Source organism: Gossypium hirsutum, chromosome A01 (genome assembly GCF_007990345.1).
Source record: "Gossypium hirsutum isolate 1008001.06 chromosome A01, Gossypium_hirsutum_v2.1, whole genome shotgun sequence".
NCBI classification, from domain to species: Eukaryota; Viridiplantae; Streptophyta; class Magnoliopsida; order Malvales; family Malvaceae; genus Gossypium; species Gossypium hirsutum.
The window spans coordinates 46975831-47000474 of record NC_053424.1 but is presented as its reverse complement, the minus strand read 5'-3'; the positions used below and the strand labels follow the sequence as shown (position 1 = coordinate 47000474).

The 24644-nt window shown below is 36.7% G+C and overlaps 2 non-coding genes across 2 annotated transcripts; both read left to right on the top strand.

The window, feature by feature from the left end:
- The first annotated feature begins 16032 nt into the window (after positions 1-16032).
- LOC121207996 (small nucleolar RNA R71) lies at positions 16033-16139 on the top strand. Its single transcript, XR_005903047.1, has one exon. It is a non-coding gene; the product is annotated as a small nucleolar RNA R71 (small nucleolar RNA).
- A 7104-nt stretch (positions 16140-23243) lies between these two features.
- LOC121208325 (small nucleolar RNA R71) lies at positions 23244-23350 on the top strand. The gene has a single exon (XR_005903294.1). It is a non-coding gene; the product is annotated as a small nucleolar RNA R71 (small nucleolar RNA).
- Positions 23351-24644: the final 1294 nt, after the last annotated feature.

The window sequence follows — 24644 nt, the reverse complement described above, 5'->3', positions numbered from 1 at the left end:
TAATTGGTATTTATAGAGTTTAGAAAGCTTAAAAAACCTAAAAAATGTGTTTTTTTTTTGCGTATTTAGGAAGCAGGATGCGAAATCGACACGGGTTGGCACATGGGCTTGTGTCCAGCCTATGTGGAAATGCCCAGGCCGTGTGGCTCTTGAAAATAACCCTATTTGTCTAATTTTGGCTCATTTTTCACTCCTTTCACACTCAAATGGTCTCCTAAGTATAAAAACATGAATTTAAAGGATTAGGAGCATCAAATTCACTATTTTGCATGATTAATCATCCAAAAATGCATTAAGAATGGGATTGAAATATGTTACTTTTATAGCTTATCAAATATCCCCACACTTAAGCATTTGCTTGTCCTCAAGAAAAATCTTGAACTCACATTTAAGTTAATATTTCTCAACTTGTAATTCCCATCAGTAATGTCTCAAAATAATTCACAAATAATTATGCATGGGTAATTCAACTAAAAGAGCATTAAAGATCCAAACAATCCAAGTCGAAAATTTTTAAAGCATAGAAACATAGGTATTTCTCCTTATCTAAGTAATTACCTTTAATTCAAAATCGACAAGAATCAACATCCTCACCACAGATTCAATCAAATTATTCAAAGTGTTTAAGATTCTAGAATAAGCACTAAATAGTCAAACAGGAAAGGTCATTACCATAGGCTTACATTACCAATGATATGACACACAAATCAAAAGGTCTTTAAGAGGTTGTAATGGGGCTTTATAACACCCCTAACCTATATCCGTCACCAGATTAGGGTTATGAGGCATTATCGAACAAGACACAGTATCAGAACGTTTACATTTTCACATAGGTCATATTAGCATAAATAAAGCATATGGCTGATTAAAATTAAACCTACTGTATAAATCGTAACACGAATTTAATTCATACCTCAAAGTCATATAAATATGCTTTAAAAATACATACATAAATTTTGTGCTCATTGTTATAATGGTATTCGAATGCTAAGTAAATACCAAACATTTTATTTCATAATTTTTAGACATGCACTCATTAAGCCAAACAAATCACATATCAATCTTTATATCTATTATCATAAGCGGCATTGAAAATGGTCTTTATGAACAAACATACTTTACACATTTATTTAAGTCACAAAACCATGCGCCAATTCACATGCCAAAAATTATCATATTTAAAATACAAACACATAACCAAAACACCAATCAAGCTTTAAGCACAAGTCATATCCATTATTATCCATTTACTATGAACTAAAACAACCAACAATTTAACCAATAATTTACATCCATTTGACTATTATACCAACCACCATTTTCGATCACAATTGATAGATTCATAATATACCTAGTTTACTAGCATTTTATTTCACATACACGATATACAAGATATATACACTTATCCCTATATATTACACATAAAGTGACTTTAAAACTATACGAATTGTGCATATTCTCTTATTACATATTTTATGCGCATAAGACAATATTATAAATGAACCCTTTTAAGCACATTTAACAATGATAAGTATAACCAATTCATATGTTACTTCTCATGTTCAATAATGCATACACAAAACCACTCATCTTTCAATATATATATTCGAATGTCCTTAATAACTTCCTTACATAACATTTAAAGTATAAACGTTCTTTACCATACTAAACTGAATCAAATATCAAACCATTCATCATATTTCATGAGTATAAATGCCAAATCACAACTAGCTCATAACCATCACTTATATTTTATCACCAAACTGAATGCATAAGTACATAAACAATCCATAATCCAAACACATTCATCAACGAAAAACATATATCGTCAAGCTTTTATTTTTAAAAGAACTAATCATAAGCCATATACAATTATTTCATGCCAGAACATATTTATACCAAGCATATCACAAATACCATTCATGCATGGCATGTAGCATTTTAACCAAAATAAGCTTAAACCATGATCAAACAAAACCGAATTCAAGCATAAAAATCAAGCCATTTTTGCATGGCTTAAATATATACATACTTCAAAATCAAACATATTAACTAGCCTATACATGCCATAGGATCAAGTTCAAACTTATAAAATACCACAAAAGCGATTGATAGTGTGACAGATTTCTCTGACGATACCCGAGCTCATAACTAGCTTCCAAAATCTATAAAAACAAAGAATATACACACACAGAGTAAGCTTGAATAGCTTAGCAAGCTTGAATAGCTTAGCAAGTCATAAGCAAATAAATCATTTCAATGACATTCATAATTCAATTTAATTAAACCGAATCATACTAAACATAACCACATATACAATTTCAAGCTTGCAACTTCATATATCAAGACATATACTTTAGCATTATTTTCCACTTGGCCAAATACACATATATTCATAAGCATATTTAACTCTCACTTTCATAATGCACATTTCATATATTCATATTAAAGTAATACTTACCTTACTGATCAATCATTTAACTTAGTACATACCTCGATTTCACATTCAATCTTAACTCGATATTGCCCGTTGAACCATTTGGAATTAATAAGGATACTTGGATAGTCGAAAAGCTCCTACAATGCCAACATCCCAGACATGGTCTTACATGTAAGCACATATCGATGTCACTATCCTAGGCAGGGTGTTACACAAACTCATATACGATGCCAATGTCCCAGACATGGTCTTACACATAAAGCACAAATCGATGCCAACGTCCCAGATGTTGTGTTACACAAAATCACATATCGGAATCCTATGTCATGACATATGTATCCTAACTATTCTTAAGGTTCGTATGGGGCTTTCAAATGTCGTAACTCAATCGATTCAAGCTTGTAAATATTGCTCTCATGCTTAATTCAATTCAGCATATACATATACACAAGTAATAATTCAATTCAGCACTATTAAAATATATAAAATTGAATTTAACAAAATTTATTTTCTTATGAACTTACCTTGGATGAAGACGAATGAACCGAGGCGGCTATTCGACAACTTTAGATTTCCCCGATTGATGATCGTTTTATGGTTCACTAAACTAGACTACGATCATGACAAAGGCAAGCGCACCTATCGAATGGTAGTATAGCTATGGTGAGTCCAGAATATCGTATCCACAAGGACTAAAAGTACTAGTATTAACTATCTTTCTATTATTTAGCCTAAAATAAAAAGGATTTGTTTTAATTTAAAATTAAACTAATTAATTATGAACGCGACAGGGAGTGAATTGGGAAATATACTTGAAGAAAACTTATAAGGAGGACAATACTTAGGAAAGAATCTACCTAGACCTCACTTATTTTTCTGACTCTGAATCGAACGATTTATTCACTTTTCTTGATCCGTAGAAATCCCTAAATTATGTTAATATCTCTTTCGAGACTAAGAACAACTGAGTTTAGGTTGATTAATTGAAATCACTTTCTAATTAAAACCCCTACCGTCGCATTCACTCGATCTATGGATTGCCCTATTAGATTTACTCTAATCTGGTAGATTTATGTCGTCCTATCTCTTGGATTGCATGCAACTCCGCTTAATTATGCTAGATCTACTCTTAAATAGGAACTTTTTGTAACACCCTATCTCGTAACCGTCGCTGGAATAGGTAAGGGGCCTTACCATACAGACAAAACATTACAGGTCAATAGAGAATCACAGATATCACATAATATTAATGGATAAGCAAAACAACAATTCATCTCTTATGGAGGTCTCCAAGACCTAAGACATACTTTTTGAAGAGGTTGGAACTAAACCGGACACATTTAGAATTTTCAAAACTTAGAAAAATTTTTCCAATTTTGTTGAGGTCACATGTCGTGTGACCAGGCCGTGTGCCTTACACAAGCACCAGACATGCCCATGTGATCCAGCCGTGCCATAACAGAGTATATATACTGACTTTTACACACAGCCAATAGACACGGCCATGTGCCATGGCCGTGTGATAATTATCTAGCTACTGACTTATGCCCACGACCATATGACACGCCCATGTGTCTTAACCGTATGGTCTTAAGAGGTTACTGCTTTACATACACGGCCACAAGGCACGCCCGTGTTCACTGACCGTGTGGCACAATGCAGACTTGGTTTAAGCCAACTTGCCACCCTTTTTTGGGTCATTCCTACAAGCAACATTAAACAACATTTATACTAAAATTTTCAGCCAATTTCATGCTCAAAATATGCTTCATTATAACTAATCATCATCATTCAATAACCTATTCAATTCCATACCAAAACACATTAAAAATATTATTACAACAACATGCCAAATTGCTCATTTCATAACCCACTTATGGCACCTTCTAACTCCTGCTTAAACTTGCTATTTCCTTAACTTGGCATGTTTCAAAATGACCACCACATACAAGGCCATATAACCATTACAAGCATACACAATTTAGGATCACAATTCATTTACCAAAACTAAGTACAAATATACCATTTGCTAGCCAACTCTCATGACATAACATATATGCTTATTAAAGCTTAAATACATAGACATTGTAGCCTATACATGCCATACTTAAAAATATTTACACTTTCAAGGTACCAAAATGAGTTCAATAATATGGTGATGATCCTTGACGGTTCCCGAGATTGTAGTAGCTTCGATATCTATAAAACAATGCAAACACACATAAAGTAAGCTTTCAAAAGCTTAGTAAGCTCGTACTATATTCATCAATAGTATATAAAACAAAAAACATCAACGCATAAGTATTTACAAATTCTCAATCATCTATCTAATCTATACCAACCCAATCTATATGTTCATAACAATTCAATAAACCTCACCTAGATAATATCATCTACCACAAAGGTATCATACATACCTGGTTCTTCACGTACTTACTCACTTTCATTATCACCTCTTGTTTGAGTATTTCAAGACTTTGCATAAATTATTGATACTTTAACATCCGCACAATTAGTGCTGTAAAGGTTAGCTGAAGCTAAAATGATTCCGCACACTTAGTGCCATCTCAACTAGCCGAAACTAAGTCGGTATTGCACACTTAGTGCATTTAATAGCCGAAGCTAGTTTAAATCACACACTTAGTGCCAATGCTTTCAATTCATCATTATATCATCCAATTCAATTATATACAACCCATGTATAATAAAGGCATCAAAACTTACTTAACATCATATTTTAAGTACGAACTTACCTCGTACTCAGAATTTGTCGACTCAGACTGTTTATTCTACAATATTCGATTTCCCTCGGTCTAAGTCTAAATTCCTCTTTTCTTGATCTAAATGTATTCAAAATTAACCCTTTTATTCACCAAATAGTTCAAAACAATCCATATGTATACAATTAGGGCATTTTACAAACTAGCCCTCACGTTTTCACATTCGACACTTTAGTCCCTATATCACAAAATCACAATATACACATAATTTTCATATAAACAAGCTAAGCCGAATTCTCCTAGTACTCATACTAGGCCACACATTTCATTTATTTCACATTTTAGTCCCTCAAAATAATATTTTCACAATTTAGCCCAAATTACTCAATTTCATCAAAAATCAAAAATCAAAATATTTAAACCCAACATCAAGCTTCCATAATTTATCAACTAACATCACAAAGCTCACATTTTCATCAATGGCACATTTCAAAATCATCACCAAAATCATAAATTGAAGCATGGGTTCGATAGTATATGAAGCAACGATTACAAAAACATAGAAATTATCAAAAATCGAGAAAAACACATACCTAATTCACCAATTCAAAGTGCCGAAACCTAAGTGAGCTTTCTCATTTCTTTTTATTTGTATTTTTCGGTGGAATAGCATGAACAAATGGCTAATTTCATGCTTTTGTTTTATTTTAATTACTTAATAAACATTTTCCCATTTTGCCCTTTTATAAAAAATTACAAAAACCTTTTAATGAATGGTATTTTAGTCCATTAACATTCCCAATGGACAAATAACAACATAAGGACCCTTACTTTAGAAAGCCAACTCAAATAGGCACTTTAACATCTAGCACACAGCTTTTACATTTTACGCGATTTTGGTCCTTTTTGAAAATTAAGCACACAAACAGTTAAATTTTCACACGAGACTTTCACACATGTCAATTCACTTATAATAGACACGAAAAATAATATTAAAATATTTTTTTGACTCGAATATGTGGTCCTGAAACCACTATTCTGACTAGGGTCAAAATCGGACTGTTACACTTTTGCTCCACTGAATAAGCACATCAAACTTGGATTAATATCCTGAAAATATTAATTCAAGAATTAATAACACATAATTAAGAACAAGAACAAGTATTTATCGTGTAATTCAAATAATTAAATAATAAGATCCATCGTAGGTTTCATCCTCCCTAGGTATTTAGGTAGTTTAGTTCATAATGTAATAGGAAAACATCTCAAAAATAGCAAAATAACAAAACATAAAGAAACCCAAAAACTTCGAGAGAAATTCGAGGGAGATCTTCAGCCTTGAAGGAGATCTGCTTCCGAGATGATTCCAACGGCTTTTTTCGAGTAATTTCTGCTTTCTACTCTGTGTGTGTCCCCTTAGGTCTTCTTTTAGTGTGTTTACATAGACATTAGAATGCTCAAAAACCCAAAAAAATTGGCCTTTTCGGAGTGTTTGGGAAATAGGGAGCGATATCGACAGGGCTTGCACATGGGCGTGTGGCTAGCCTGTGTGGAAATGATCTTGGCTATGTGGATCCTTAAATCAACCCGTTTTGTCCATTTTTGGCCCGTTTTCTACTCTTTTTGTTCCTCTATGCTCTCCTAAGTATAAAACCTGAAATTAAAGGATTAAGAGCATCAAATTCACTAAATTAGATAATAAATTATCCAAAAACATGCTAAGCATGGGATTAAAACATGTTATATTTATGGTTTATTAAATATCCCCAAACTTAAGCGTTTGCTTATCCTCAAGCAAAATCCTCAACTCACAATTAAAATTAAACTTCTTCAATTCATAATTCTCATCAATAATGTTTTATCATAATTCATAAATAATCACACATTGATAATTCAACTAATAAGGGTACTAAAGATTCAAACAATCCAAGTCTCACATTTTTAAAGTATGAAAACATAGGTATTTCCCTTTATCTAAATAATTACCTTTAATTCAGAACTGACAATATTTGACATCCTCACTAACGATTCACTCAAATCACTCAAAGTGTTTAAGGTTCAAAAATTGAGCACTCAAAGGTCAAACATGAAAATTTATTACCATAAGCTAGCATGAAAATCAAATCTCCACCACTGTAAATGAGTTGATACACAAATCAAAAGGTCTTTAGAGGGTTGTAACAGGGCTTGGGTTAAAGGTGTGGATAAAGGCTAAAAAAGAAGGTTAGAATCGAGATCGAATTGATAAATTACCTAACTAGAAAAATAGACTAATACTAAATAATTACATCAACTGAAATTATTAAAGAATAACTCAAGCTTTTCTCAAAATATGAAATTAACTACTTAAGCTTTGTATATATCTTTCTTTCTTTATTTTATTTTTTTGAATAATAAAATAAAATTAAACAACTGAAAAGCATAGTTAGGCAACTAACCAAATCAATCTCGATAAAAAGGGAGTCAATAAAATAGGGAAAATTCTCAATGAATCAAAAATGAGTTATAGGTTAATATTAATTGGTAAATTAAGAATGACTTGCTAAGAATCAAAGGGTTCACTAAGGGTTAATTATGAAGATAGGCTTTTTGTGGAATAAGTAGGTTAAAACATCTGCCTTTATCATCTCAATATATCAAATCAAAGGTGTGGTCTCGACATGTATAATCGAAGTAAGTTCTAGAATAACTAATCAGTATTGACACACTCATAACCAATAATAATGTGAGCAAGAAGAAATGTATGCTCTAAAGGCTCAAAATCTCATAAAATTTATCACTTTTGATGCCAATCTTGTAAATTTCAAACTTCAAGGTAATACCTCAATTTAGGGAAACAACCTAAAAGTTTTTAATTCTGAAAATAGACTTATCATGCTTGATTCTCTAGTGTCTTAAAGTTTGAACCATCAATGTACAAATAAATCGAGGAAAAGATCATTCTAATAGTGATATGAGAAAATTACTTAAAAACACAAGGCATAATTTAGGGATTTTCAAATAATCATATTAATAACCTCCCCACATTTAAGATGTACATTATCCTCAATGTACAAACAAATATAATCATAATATAAACAGAATATCATAAGAGAGGGAGAGAATTGAAACTTCCCTAACTGTTACATAAAATTCCCAAAATAGTGAAAAGTGGAATTGTAGATAAATGTAGAGGTAGTGCAAAATTCTAAGAAACTGATAAAAAGATTAACACAATATTGAAGAAGATTAAAAAGGGTTACTCGATTAGAAACAACCATAATAATTGAAATAGATTTCAAAATATAAAGACAAAATAAACATAAAAAGAAAAATAAAAATGAAGATAAAAATGAAAATAAAAATAAAAATAAACATAAAGATAAATGGACTCAATGGTCCTTATCATTAGAGAAGTCAGCATCGTTAGCCGTCGGTGTTGAAGATTGATCGCGTGATTCGTAACAAGTAATAAATATTTATAATGAATATCAAACCTAGACTAACTATTATCATGACGAAAAGGCAAGCGCACCTATCGAACAATAGTATAGTAATGGCAAGACCAGGATGTCGTACCAAAGGGAACCAAAAGTACTTGTAATGACTGTCTTTTTATTATCTAGCCTAAGAATAATGGGGTTTTGTTTTAGTTAACTAATTATCTAAACTAAGAACACACAGAGAAAAGAATTAGGGAATTTCTTTTGGGAAAATCGATTGACTTGAGACAATACCTAAGGAAAAATCCACCGAGACTTTACTTGTTATTCTGGCTCTGAATCGGACGATTTATTCATTCAACTTGTTCCATAGAGATCCCTAAGTTATGTTATTATCCCTATTCAAGACTAATAATGTCTAATCCCTAGATTGAATAACTGAGACTTTTCTCTAATTAACACTCTAGGGTTGCATTAACTCGATCTATGGATCCCCTTATTAGGTTTCACCCTAATTCGGCAAAATCTTGTCACCCTATTTCTAGGCGTGCAATTAAATCCGCTTAATTATGACAAAAGTACTTTTAGATAGAGTCTATTCCTCTTCTGAATAAGAGCATGCCTTGAATCAGTATCCTGGGATATCAAAACAAGAATTAAGAACACATAATTAAGAACAAGTTAAATATTTATCATACGATTCAGAAAATAATAACAAGATTCGTCTTAGGTTTCATTGCCCTTAGGTATTTAGGGGATTTAGTTCATAACTAAATAAGAAAACATCTCATAAGCATGAAAATAACAAAACATAAAGAAAACTCTAAAACCCCTGAAGAATTCTAAGAAGAGATCTTTAGTCTTGATGATGAATCCGACTTCTAAGATTGATCAATCGGCTTTCTTGGGGTAATTCCTTACCCCCTATTCTCTGTCTCCCTTTTTCTCCTCTTCTAGGGTGCATTTATAGGCTTTGGAATGCCTAGAAGCCCTCAAAAGTGGCCTTTTCCGAGTTGGACTTAACTTGGGCTCGGCCGGGACACGCCCTTGTGCCACGGCCGTGTGACGTAATTGCCAGGCCGTGTTTGATCCGTTAAATTGCACACGGTAGTGTGGGTCAATGGCTAGGCCATGTGAATCGTGAAAGCCTTGGTCAACACCTTTGAAAGACACGGGCATGTGAGCTACTCGTGTGGCAAGGCTTAGGCCGTGCCATCTTCTCGATTTGGTCCGTTTTGTCCCTTTTTGGCTCCTTTTGCTCTCCTATGCTCTCTTAGGTATAAAACATGAAATTAAAGCATTAGGAGCATCGAATTCACCAATTTTAATGAGAAATCATCCATAAAATGCATTAAACATGGGGTAAAAATATGTATAATTTACGGTTTATCAAATACCCCACACACTTAAGCATTTGCTTGTCATCAAGAAAAACTCTCATTTACTACTAGAATTCATTCCTTTCAGTCACATAATCATTACTGATAATGTTACAAGTTATTCCACAGAAAATCATACAGTGAGAATTCAACTATAGGGGCATTAAAAGCCTCAAACAATCTAAATCGAATATTTTGTTAATAAAATCATAGGTAATCTCCTTCCTCTAAGTAATTAACTTTAGTCCTAAATATACAAGAGATGACATCCTCACTAAAGATTCACTGAAATCACTCAAAGTGTATAAGGTTCAAGATTAAGCACTCGATTGTCTAACATGAGAAGTTATTACCATAGGCTTGCATGAAAATCAAATCTCCACCACTTGTAAATGATATGATACACAAATCAAAAGGTCTTGGCATGGTTGTAACGAGGTTTAGGTTACAGGTATGGATACAAACTGAAGAGGCAAAGGTTAGAACCGAGATAATTTCAATATATTACCCCACTATCAAAAACTTGATTACTGAACCACAGACAAATATCTAGAACTATATTACATGAGCTCTTTTATTTATTTATTTATTTTAAGAACAAATCAAGTCAATACAATATAGAAATCATACTTTCTGATTTAGTAACAAAAAATGGTGAACATAGTGAGGTAACAATATTAAAAATAATCCCGATAAAAAAGGGTAAATTAAGTAAGAGGATTTCAACAATAATGGGTTAATAGGTTAATGGGTTAATGATGAGGGTTAATTAGTAAAAAGGGTTAGTAGGCTCAAGGGGGTTTACTAAGGGTTTAATTATGTGGGAAGGCTTTTATGGAGTAAGTGGTTTAAATCCTAAGTGCATTTATCATTTCAATATATCAAATCATATGTGTGATCTCGACATGTATAATCGAAGCAAGTTCTAGAATAATAGTTCAATGTTGACATACTCAAACCACAAAAGAAATGAGCAAGAAAGAAAGCTATATGCTCAAAAGGCTCAAAAATCTCACCAAAAATTTGGGTTTGTGATGTTATTCCTGAATACTTAAGATTTCAAGATAATACCTCAATTTAGGAAAATAGTCTAAAAATTTTAGTTCTCAAAATATCAACTTATCATGTTCGATTCTCTGATGTCCTATAATAAAATAATCATGCATAATTCCCATGGTCTAATTCATGACATATCAACAATAATTATAGATCAATCAGAATTCATTCGATCAATATTATAAGAAAATCACTTAAGCACAAGATCAAATTTAGAGATTTGAGAATAATACAAAAATTTAGGCATCATGTTCATGTTCACCCCCACACTTAAGATGTACATTTCCCTTAATGTACAAAGATATATTATTCAAAATAAAGAAAATCATAAGAGGGAATGAGGTGAAACTCCCTGTTATATAGGTGTGGAGCATGATTCAGAGGCTGGAGTGTTTAGGGAAAGTGGTAGCTGCCACTGTTCTTGGCTAGATGAAGAAATTGGGTCGTTGAACATGGAATTCGTGAGGTATTATTTCCCATTTGTTTCCTCATTCCGTAAAATATTCCTAGCAGCTTTGCTCAAAAGTTTGTAGAATCATGAAGAGCTCATTAAGAGTTGGTGTGGAAGAGAGTGTAGTGGGATTACTTGTTAGAGATACCAGAAAAATGAAGAAAGTAAAATTTACTAATATAGATATGTCTTTCAAAAGAAAATAATAAAATTGAAATGAAAATAAAAAGAAAAAGAAAAATAAAAAATAAAAAGATAAGATGATTCAATGATCCTCGTCAGTGAGGCCCTCAGGTGGTGGCTCTGGAGTGGCGATGTGAAAGTGTTGGCACAACTACTGCATCATGGCCTGCATGTCATCCATCTGTCTTTCACGTCGTCGATCTTGCTCGTTAATCATCTTGAACTGTGCAGTGCAATACTGCTCGAAGTGAGCGAGTCGATCGAAAAGGTGTACCAATGAACTAGCCGCATGAACTGGTCGCTCCCTAGATGGCGTGGTAGAAGGCTCCTCGTGCTGTGGGGGGACATCATCAAGAATGTCCTCTAGTTCCTCCTCGTCAATGGCATGAGTGAGACGGTACTGAGGAGGATCGGTCTCACGGTGGCGCTCAATCATCCTCATGTGTAACATAGTCATGATGCCCTGTGGGGACATCTGACCTATCAGTGTAAGCGCTGATGACTGGGCCATGGTGTTGAAGAGGCCAAAGTGTCTGGCAAGGCGCATCACGTAGGGGCCGATAGAGATTACTCCCTTTCAATGTCGCTCGGTCTGATGGCGAATGGCGAAAGTGATGAAGTATGCCAAGTCAGTCACGTGTGCATTCACCATGCACCATAAATAGTAGGCGTCGTGGGTGTTGACAACGACGGTGGTTTCTCTCATTCCAGTCAAGGTGTGTGCCAATATGGCATGGAGATAGCGTAGGAAAGGGGTGAGAGCTGAGGCCTTCAAGCGGCTGGGGTTGTAGGTGGAAGAGAGTGGCGCCAAAGCTTTCCAGCACAAGGAGGGAGAAATGTAGATATTGCATGGCAGTGCATTCATGTCCTCCTCCTCCATAAACTTATCGATGTAAAGTCGCAGAGAGACTCCAAACTCTGGGACACTCATCGCTTGAACTGGACCGCCAATTCGGAAGTGAATGGTGCCGGGGTCATCATTGTTCGTCATCACCACCTGTAAATGAAAAGTAGAGCATAATTCTAAAGTTAGCTCTAAATAAGTGGGTTTGGTGATATCGAAGAACTATTCCCATGGGTCTGTGGTTAGGAGGGCGCGGATGGCATCAGGTAGTTGGACTTGCTCTATGGTAGCCCAGTCGATGCAACGACCTGTAGTGAGGGGTTGCGCGCATAGTATCTGAAATAGTTCCTCCTATGAAGCTTTCGGAAACTCAAGGAATGGGTGCCGAACTTCGGCTGTAGCACGTGCCGAGGAAGAACTCGATTCCCTATGTCTCTTTGAGGATGGGACCGCAGCCTTCTTGCCTCTCGATGATGACATAATGTACCTGAAAATGTATGAGCATTGATATAGTAGGTCCAAGATGTGTTAACATTTAACTATATCAAGCGAGAGGTGAAAATTTTATATGATTATTTAGAAGCATTTACTAGAATCAAAGATGTATCATCAGTTAAGTAAGAATCCTAAAACTAGCATATGCTATTTAGTAGTTTCAACAATTCAAATATAGAAAATAATAAAGCAAATTCATAAAGTATTCAGGTTGAGAAAGGGAACCAAAAATAGCATATGCTATTTAGTAGTTTAAACAATTCAAAAGCTTGTTGGTGGCGAGCACGGGCGTGTGGCGTGGGTGTACAGCCGTGTGGAGCAAAAATGGAGGGGAAAGTGAGGATTAATTTAGGGGGAGTGGATTTTAGGGTGGTTTAAGGGTTGGGGAAGTGAGAATCAGGGGTAATGGTGGCTGGAATAGGGATTAGGGAGTGGGGAAGGGGAGATTTCAGCTAGGGTTTTGAAAGGAAGAAAAAAATAAACAGTGATTTACTTATACAGGAAAGGTGCACATGACCTAAGGCCATGCCCGTGTACTTTGAAAGTGAGCCCGTGTTTTTTGAATTTTGTAATTTAGGTTGTGCCCGGCTACTATCCCACGCCCGTGTGTCTGGGGCATCTGAGGCACACGGTCATATCGTACGGTCGTGCCTAGCCTTGTTTGCTTCTCCGACGCCCGTGTGTTTGGGTACCATGCCCTTGTATTGTTGTCCACGGCTTACACGCCCATACCGAAGAAATAGAATCGAGCCTTGCCCCTAGCACGCCCGTGTTTTTCCATTCCCACGCCCGTATTCTCGTATCAAGTTCACCCATGGCCATGTCGCACGGCCGTGGGGATTTATCGCATCCCGTGTTTTGAAAAAATCATGTCCTACTTCCACATGACCGTATCGCATGGCCGTGTTTCTTCCCCTGCTTGGCCACAGTCTTAGGCACGCTCGTGTTCCTGACTGTGTGTTAGAAATAAAAAAAATATGTTAGAAATAAAAAATAAAAAAAAAGAAATAAAATATGTTAGTTCTCGGGTTGCCTCCCGAAAAGCGCTTATTTATAGTCTAAGCTCGACTTACCTCTCTAGTGAATGGTCAGGATGGTTCGAGGAGTTTATACTCCTCATTCCTGCTATCAATCTCATCAAAATAAGGCTTTAATCGGGTGTTGTTTACCTTAAAAGTGTCGAACTTGGGGTGACTCACCTCTACCGTATTGAATGGAAAAATACTAAGTACCGTAAGAGGGATTTCCTCATTCGGTGTGGTAGTGACAATGTGAGGATCTCGGCATCTAGTAAGACTTTATCGCCAACCTTAAGTTGATGAGGAGAGGTATCGGGCTTGTTTTGGTGTAGTTTCAGTTTATCATGTGTTCTCGCCATTCGTCTAGCTCCTCTATCCGTAGCCTTCGTTCTTCATGAATGTGTTCTCTATCATTTCTGGAATATGGCTCGTGAACTTCTTTGAAGCTTAATTTCTGCAAAGTCATATTGTCAATTTTAGTAGATTGGTGTGGACTATTACCTTCAATGTTCGATGTGATGCCAGAATTACGAGCTTTAAGGGTGATCGTTTCATCTCCCACACGAAGTGTAAGCTCACCTGTGCCAACATCAATAATTGTTTTAGCAGTTGTTAAAAAGGGCCTCCCTAAAATCAAAGGGGTGTTATTATCCTGTTCTATGTCTAGAACAACGAAATCAATGGGAAATATGAACTTATCTACTTTCACGAGTACATCTTCAATAATACCCCTAGGGAATCTTATAGTTTTATCTGCCAATTGAATGCTCATCCTAGTTAGTTTAGGTTTCCCAAGACCTAGTTGCTTAAACATTTTGTAAGGCATGACGTTAATACTAGCCCCTAAATCAACTAATGCATGACGTCTATCTAAACTACCAATTAATCAAGGAATTGTAAAACTCCCTGGATCTTTCAATTTGTGGGGTAGCTTATTCTGTAGAATAGCTGAGCAGACTGCATTTAGCTCCACATGCGACGCTTCGTCTAACTTCTGCTTATTTACTAAAAGCTCTTTTAAAAATTTCATTGCATTTGGCATCTGCGACAAAGCTTCAATAAACGGTAAGTTAATATGTAATTTTTTCAAAAGTTTAAGGAATTTACCAAATTGTTCGTCTGAGCGATCTTTCCTTGTCGCGTTAGGGTATGGCACACGAGGTTTATATTCGACAGTCACTGGTTTGTTTGTATTTTGATCTACCTCAGCTCTCCCTTTGCTTACCACTATTTCTTGCCTCGGTTCTGGTTTAGGCTCAACGACTCCTTCATCATTTTAGATATTAATTGCATTGAGCTGCTCCCTTGGGTTGGGTTCAGGATTACTTGACAAGCTACCTTGTGGTCGTTCAGAGATTAGTTTAGAAAGTTGGCCTATCTGAGTCTCAAGTCCTTAGATCGATGCTTGTTGATTTTTAAGTGCTGTCTCAGTATTTTAGAAATGAATTTCTGACACTGATATGAATTTTGAGAGCATCTCCTCAAGGTTTGGTTTCTTCTTTTGTTGATAAGGTGGCTGTTGAAAACCCTGAGGATTTTGTGGCTTTTGATTCCCTTGACCACCCCAGGAGAAATTTGGGTGGTTCCTCCAACCTGCATTATAAGTATTACTGTATGGGTTATTTTGAGATCTAAAGTTATTGTTACCCATATAGTTAACTTGTTCCTCTTCGGTTGTGGGATTGAAGGGTTGATATTCTGTATGCACACCTCCTCCACTTGTGTCACACCTCATTACTGGATGTACCTGCGTAGAGCCAAGTAAACCATCAATTTTTTTATTGAAAGTTCTACCTGATTTGACAGCATAGTAACTGAGTCGACGTTATAAACGCTGGCTGTTTTCGTTGGCTTTGTCCTCATAACTTGCCACTGATAGTTAGTCAGTGACATCTCCTCTATAAACTCATAGGCATTTTTCGGTGTTTTATTGTTGATGGTTCCGCCAGTAGCCGCGTCAACCATTTACCGAGTCGACGGATTCAGACCATTGTGGAATGTTTGTACTTAAAGACAAAGCGGTAACCCATGGTGAGGGCACCTTCTCAGTAAGTCTTTGTATCTCTCCCATGCATCGTAAAGTGTTTCTAAATCCATCTGCACAAAATAAGAGATATCATTACGTAATTTAGCTGTTTTAGCCGGCGGAAAGTATTTTAGTAAAAAAATTTCGGTCATTTGTTCCTGAGTAGTAATTGACCCTCGTGGCAACGAGTTCAACCAATGTTTAGCTTTGTTCCTTAATGAGAAAGGAAATAACCGAAGATGAATGGCATCATCAGAAACGCCATTGATTTTAAATGTATCACAAAATTCCAGAAAGTTTGCTAAGTAAGCGTTGGGATCTTCATCCTGCAAACCATCAAACTGAACAAACTGTTGTATCATTTGAATTGTGTTAGGTTTTAGTTCAAAAGTATTTGCGGCTACAGCCGGTCTAACTATGCTAGACTCAGTTCCTGTTAAAGAAGGTTTTCCATAATCATACATAGTGCGTGGAGCAGGATTTTGATTAGCCGCAATTGAAGAAGGTAGCTGATTGCCTTGGTTTTCAGCCATCTCTTCGGTTGGGGGTTGAGTATTGTCTTCTTGCTCGTTCTCCGTCTATCTTAAGCTGCGCCTTATTTCTCTTTGGTTTCTATGAACTGTACGATCGATTTCTTCGTCAAAAAGTAATGATCCTGATAGGTTTCTTCTAGTCATAAACTATAAAAACCTGCCAAGAGAAAGAAAAAGTAAATTAATAAATAATAAAATTAATAAAATTAAATTAAATTGCATGAAAAATAAATGGCTAAAGTAATAAAAATTGAGCGTTCCTAATATTTTAGTTCCCCGGCAATGGCACTACAAACTTGATCGCGTGATTCGTAACAAGTAATAAATATTTATAATGAAGATCAAACCTAGACTAAATATTATCACAACGACAAGGCAAGCGCACCTATCGAACAATAGTATAGTAATGGCAAGACCAGGATGTCATACCCAAGGGAACCAAAAGTACTAGTAATGACTGTCTTTTTATTATCTAGCCTAAGAATAATGGGGTTTTGTTTTAATTAACTAATTATCTAAACTAAGAACGCACAGAGAAAAGAATTGGAGATTTTTTTTGGGAAAATTGATTGACTTGAGACAATAACTAAGGAAAAATCCACCTAGGCTTTACTTATTATTTTGGCTCCGAATCGGACGATTTATTCGTTCAACTTGTTCCGTAGATATCCCTAAGTTATGTTATTATCCCTATTGAAGACTAATACTATCTAATCCCTAAATTGAATAACCGAGACTTTTCTCTAATTAACACTCTAGGGTTGCATTAACTCGATCTATGGATCCCCTTATTAGGTTTCACCCTAATCCAGTAAAATCTTGTCACGCTATTTCTAGGTGCGCAATCAACTCCACTTAATTATAACAAAAGTATTAGACAGGGTCTATTCCTCCTCTAAATAAGAGCATGTCTTAAATCAGTATCTTGGGATATCAAAATAAGAATTAAGAGCACATAATTAAGAACAAGTTAAATATTTATCATACGATTTAGAAAATAATAACAAGATTCATCTTAGGTTTCATTCCCCTTAGGTATTTAGGGGATTTAGTTCATAACTAAATAAGAAAAATCTCAAAAGTATGAAAATAACAAAACATAAAGAAAACTCTAAAACCCTAAAAGAATTCTGAGAAGAGATCTTCAGTCTTGATGATGAATCCAGCTTCTGAGATGGATCAATTAGCTTTCTTGGGGTAATCCTTCCCCCTATTCTCTATCTCCCTTTTTCTCCTCTTTTAGGGTGTATTTATATGCTTTGGAATGCCTAGAATCCCTCAAAAGTGGCCTTTTCTCAATTGGACTTAACTTGGGCTCGGCAGGGACACGCCCGTGGCCACGGCCGTGTGACGTGATTGCCAGGCTGTGTTCGATCTGTTAAATTGCACACGACCGTGTGGGTCAATGGCTAGGCCGTGTGAATCATGAAAGCCTTGGTCAACACCCTGGAAAGATACGGGCATGTGAGCTACCCGTGTGGCAAGGCTTAGGCCGTGTCATTTTCTCGATTTGGTCCGTTTTGTCCCTTTTTGGCTCCTTTCATTCTCCTATGCTCTCCTAAGTATAAAACATGAAATTAAAGCATTAGGAGCATCGAATTCACCAATTATAATGAGAAATCTTCCATAAAATGCATTAAACATGGGGTAAAAATATGTATAATTTACGGTTTATCAAAGATGAAATATGGAGGTGTTGACATATCTACTGCAGAGTGGCATCGATGTTGTCAAACCTCTGAAAGCACTACTGCTCAAATTGAGTAAATCGCTCCGAGAGGTTTGCAAGGGTAGTAGGAGAATGAGTAGGACGGTGACTCGAAGGTGGTGGTGGATGTAGATCCTCGTGATAGGGTGGAACATCATCAGTACAGTTCTCTAGGTCATGCTGAACGTCAGACTGAAATAGTCTGTACTGAGGAGAGTCCACTCCATGTCGCCGCTCGATCAACCTTATATGGATCATGCTCGAGATACCCTGAGGGGACATCTGACCGACTAGGGTAAGTGTCGAGGACTGTTCCAGTGTGTCGAGTAAACCGAAGTGTCGAGCAAGATGAGTCACGTAAGGGCTAAGGTAGATGGGGCCCTTCTTATGGCATTCAATCTGATGGCAGAAAGATAGCGCGATGAAGTACGCCAAATCAAAAACATGTCTAGTAGCTATGCTCCTTAAAAATTAGGCATCATAGGCACTAACAACTCCTGTGCTCTATCTCTGTCCTGTCAAAGTGTGAGCTAGGAGGGCTTGAAGATATCGTAGGGCCGAAGAGAGATGTGTTGCCTTCGAGTGACTCCGTCACAGTTTGTTAGGTCGCCCGTGAGATCAGTCCAATAGCGCAAAGGTGAGTGGTGAATATGCCGATGAAGCTGAAGAAAGTCCTCGACACTCATGAACTCTTCTGTGTATAGTCCTAAAGCTGCACCGAATTCTGGGATGCTCATATGTCGCACCAATCCGCCAAGGCGAAAGGTGATGGTGCCTGGCCCATCATGGATTGACATGACCTGCTGGATCGAAAATGTGGCACTAAACTCTAAGGTGAGCTCCATGTAGGTGGGCTCGATGATGGTGAAAAATCTATCCCACGGGGCTATAGTAATAATTGCGTGCACATCATCAGCCAAATGGACCTGTGCCAACATGGCCCAATCAATGCAATGGCCCAGACCGAGTGGTCGCACTCGATGAAGCTGGTACAGATCTTCTTGGGGGCCTGTCGAAAATCAAAGATAAGGGTGGCAGACCTCGACGGATGCACTCGAGGAGGAGGTCCCATCGGGGGCCTTCTGCTTTTTTGAAGCAAGGAGAGCGACCTTGGAATTGCCACGAGTGTTTGTCATGATAAATCTAAAAAATGAAATATTCCAATAGGAACATAAACATCACCAATCAAACACATTGAGAAGTCAATAAGCAGACATGTGAATAAGGTAGGAATATGACTTGAAAGACTCCAGTGTTATAATATTAAAATGGGTGAGATGTAGAATCTATTCCTATATGCACAAATACCTAACATGTAAGAAATAACAACAGATTAATTTAAATCAACTTACTAAACTAATCAACTAAGATGGCAGAAAGAATTACTATGCTGAACTAACAGGGAAAAATTAATGCACATGTGAAAGAAGGAAAAAATAAAGAAATAACCAATCCACAAGACCATTAGAGTAATGAAAATTACTAATGAAAAGAACACATAGCAAGAAGCAGCATGACAAAATAATGAAGCAAGCATAATTCAATACTGTTCCTAAAAAAAATGGAATAATAATAAGGATAAGAACCATGAGACTACTAATAAATTGAATGATCATTTAAAAATAACAAAGTAATAATAGTAATCAATAAGAAATTGCAAGAATCAAAATAAAATAATTAAAATAAAATAAAGTATAATAAAATAAAAAGAATAAAAAATAAAGAAAATAAAGAATAGGGAAACCGACAGTGGTGACTGGAGGGTCGCACGGGTCGATTGACGGGGGAAATAGTGGCCCAGGGGTGAAGGGTCAGGTCGAGTGGTGCGGGTGTGAGGGTAGATGGGACGTGGTCATGTAATGTGGCTTGGGGATGGTTTGTGATGATTATGGGGACTGTGGGTGTGGGAATGGTGCGTTGGTGAATGGTTGGAGGGTTGGGACCGTTGTAGGCGTGAGGAGAGGGGGGAAAAGTTTGGTCAGATGGGGTTTGGGGTCGAATGAAGGAGAGGAGGAGGGAAGTCGGGGTCGATGGGGTTGGGGTTGGTATGGTTAGGATGTGGATGAGGGTAAGGGTGAGGGTGGTGCTGGTATGCGAGGGTGAGGAGGGAGAAAGTGAGGAAGGTGCAGATGGGGGGAGAAGATATAGGGGAGGGAAAGATAGAAGAAAGAAGAGGAAAGGGAGAGAAAGAGAAAAAAGAAGGAAAAGGAGAAAGGGGAGAGGGAGAAGGTGTGGTGGCTAGTTGACGGATGGTGAGAAAGAAGAAGCAACGATGGCGGCTAGGATTCTTGGGTGATTTGGAGAAGATGACTAATGAAAACAAAATGTGGGCTAGGGCTTTAAGGGTGACACGATCGTGTAACGGTCTGTGTTGGGCCACACAGTCATGGTACATGCCCGTGTGGCCTCTGTATAGCCCGTGTTCTATTAAATTTCTAGGTCCATTCTTCACACGACTGTGTTGCATGGCCGTATGCAATGTTGTTCACTTCTCCCATGCCCGCGTGGTCTCCAACATGCCCTTGTGTCCGAATACACAGCCGTGTGCCTCACCCGTGTAGCTCTCTGACTTGTTTTAAATTCAAAAAATTAAGCTCTAGTTTTCACATGGCCTAGGACAAGCCCATGTGTCCATGCTATGTGGTTTACATGGCCGTGTCACATACCCGTATAGATTCTTTTAGCCCGTGTCTCTATCAATTTTTGGGGAATTTAAGTCTTGTTTCCACATGGCCAAGAACACGCCCGTATGTCCAGGCCTTATGGGGTGCACGGCAATGTCACCAGGCCGTGTAACTTACTGTTTAACCCCTATTAAAGCACAGGGCCTGTGACACACCCGTGTGTCCAGGCTATGTGGGTCAAAAACCTGCATTTAAACATGAAAAATAAATATAAAAAAACTAGTTAGTGGTGTTAGTGCTTCGGTTGCCTCCCGAGAAGTGCTTATTTAAAGTCTAGGCTTGATTTACTTCAATTTTGCATGGTCACGGTGGTTTGAGGAGCTGAAACTCGTCCTCCCTGCTATCGATTCTATCAAAATAAGATTTGAGTTGAGTACTATTTACCTTGAAAGTTTCGAATTCAGTATGTGTTACCTCGATTGCACCGTATGGGAAGACATTTAGTACCATGAATGGAGTTGCTGTGTTTACATTAGACTTTGATGTGACAACTCAAGGGTCTGTTTTATCCAATAGTACTTGATCCTCAACCGTAAATTGATTCGTTTCATTCTTAAGTTCATCAGTAGGTCGCTTTGGTTCTGCAACGTGTACTTTATCTTCTCTTTGCTATGTGTCTGCCATTCGTCTAGTTTATTGATCTGCAACATTCGTTCTTCATAGATTGTTCTATTTTCGTCACATGAACTAGAATATGGCTCATTTGTGCTTTTCGAATGTGTTTCCTGCAAAGAAGGTTAAACCACATAATTATTTTTGTTAACCGAATTTATAAAGTTATTTCACTCGAATCACGAGCCTGAAGAGTAATCGCTTCATCACCTACATGAAGTGTGAGTTCACCTGACCAACATCAATAATAAGCCTCGTAGTTGCTAAAAACGGTCGTCCTAAAATTAAAGGAACGTCACCGTCTTCATCCATGTCTAGAACAAAAAAGTCTACTAGGAATATGAATTTATCAATTTTTACAAGTACATCTTCAATGATACCCCTATGAAATCTAATAGTTTTATCCGCTAATTGCATGCTTATCCTAGTTTGTTTGGGTTTCCTAAGACCTAGTTGTTTAAACATTTTGTAAGGCATGACATTAATACTTGCCCCTAAATAAGCTAAAGCATTATTTACATTTAAACTACCAATTAAACAAGGAATAGTAAAAGTCCCTAGATCTTTTAACTTGTTGGGTAGTTTATTTTGTAAGATAGCTGAGCAAACTGCGTTTAGCTCCACATGCGACAAATCATCTAACTTTCGTTTGTTTGCCAGAAGCTCCTTTAAAAATTTAACTGAATTGGGCATCTACAAAAGAGCTTCAATAAATGGTAAGTTAATATGTAATTTTTTTAAAAGGTTAAGAAATTTATCGATTTGTTCATTTGTGCGGTCTTTCTTTGTCGCGTTGGGGTATGGTACACGAGGTGTATATTCTGTACTCACCGGTTTTTGTTTACTTTGGCTTTCACCCACCTTATCTTTACTTACCACGCTTTCTGCCATGGTTCTGGTTTGGACTTAACTAACCCTTCTTCATATCGAACAGTAATCACATGAAGTTGCTTTCTTGGGTTAGTCTCGGTGTTGCTAGGCAAGCTACCTTGTGGTGTTTCTGAGATCAGCTTAGCAAGCTGACCTATTTGATTCTCGAGCCCTTGAATTGACGCTTGCTGATTTTTAAGTGCTATTTTGATGTTTGGGAAACGTGTTTCTGACACCGAGATGAATTTCGTCAACATCTCCTCAAGCTTCAGCTTCTTTTCCTACTGGTAAAGTGGTTGAAAGCCTGGATAGGGTTGTCGTCTTTGGTTGCCTTGACCACCCCAAGAGAAGTTGGGATGGTTCCTCCAACTTGCATTGTAAGTATTACTATAGGGGTTATTCTGAGGTCTAGAATTGTTACCCATATAGTTGACTTGTTCATTAGTAGTGCTAGGATCATAGACTAGGCATTCTGGATTATTCATTCCTCTTCCACTTGTGTCACACTGCATCACCAGATGTACCTGTGTAGAAACACATAAACCATCAATCTTTTTATTTAAGAGCTCTACTTGGTTTTATAACATGGTGACTGTGTCAAGGTTGAAAACACCAACAGCTTTTGTCGGCTTTGTCCTCATGACTTGCGACTGATAATTATTCAGTGACATCTCTTAAATAAAATCATAAGTTTCCTCAAGTGTCTTGTTATTTAGGGTACCACCGGCGGCTGCACCGATCAGTTGTCTAGTTAAGGGGTTCAAACCATTGTAGAAAGGTTGAACCTGTAACCATAAGGGTAACCCATGGTGAGGGAACCTTCTTAATAAATCCTTATACCTCTTCCATGCATCGTATAGGGTCTCTAAGTCCATTTGCACAAAGGAAGAGATATCATTCCTCAACTTTGCCATCTTGGCCGGTGGAAAGTATTTCAACAGAAACTTTTCAGTCATTTGCTCCCATGTAGTGATGGACACTCGTGGTAGAGAGTTCAACCACTGTTTAGATTTATTCCTCAATGAGAAGGGAAATAACCGAAGGCAAATGGCATCATCAGAAACACCATTAATTTTGAAAGTATCACAGTACTCTAGAAAATTAGCAAAATTAGTATTTGGATACTCATCTTGCAAACCATAGAAATGAATAAATTGTTGGATCATTTGAATGGTGTTCGGCTTCAGTTTGAAGTTATTTGGAGCAATAGCAAGTCTCACAATACTCCATTGAGCCCTAGCTAAATTAGACTTGGCGTAGTCGTACATTGTACGAGGAGTAGGATTTTGATTTATAGGATTCGTGGCAACCACAGGAGGTAACAGATTATTCCGATTTTCAGCCATCTCCTTGATAATGTTGGTATCATCTTCGTGCTCTTCCTCTATATATTGTAGACTCTGCCTTATTTCTCTACAATTTCTACGAGCTATAATTTCAATTTCACTATCAAACAATAGAGGTCCTCACGGGTTTCTTCTAGTCATAAACTAAAGAAACCTGCCAGAAGCTAATAAAAGAAAAAAATTAGTAATTAAAAATAAAACTAAAACAAAAATAAAATACAATAAAATAAAAATGGCTAAATTTATAAAAATCAAGCGTTCCTAATATCTTAGTCCTCGGGACGGCAAAAACTTGATGATCGTTTTATGGTTCACTAAACTAGACTATGATCATGACAAAGGCAAGCGCACCTATCGAATGGTAGTATAGCTATGGTGAGTCCAGAATATTGTATCCACAAGGACCGAAAGTACTAGTATTAACTATCTTTCTATTATTTAGCCTAAAATGAAAAGGATTTGTTTTAATTTAAAATTAAACTAATTAATTATGAACACGACAGAGAGCGAATTAGGAAAAATACTTGAAGAAAACTTATAACGAGGACAATACCCAGGAAAGAATCCACTTAGACTTCACTTTTTATTCTGACTCTGAATCAAATGATTTATTCACTTATCTTGACCTGCAGAAATCCCTAAATTATGTTAATATCTCTTTCAAGACTAAGAACAACTGACTCTAGGTTGATTAATTGAAATCACTTTCTAATTAAAACCCTTATCGTCGCATTAAATCGATCTATGGATTCCTCTATTAGATTTGACTCTAATCCGGCAGATTTATGTCGTCCTATATGTCATCCTATCTCTAGGATTGTATGCGACTCCGCTTAATTATGCTAGATCTACTCTT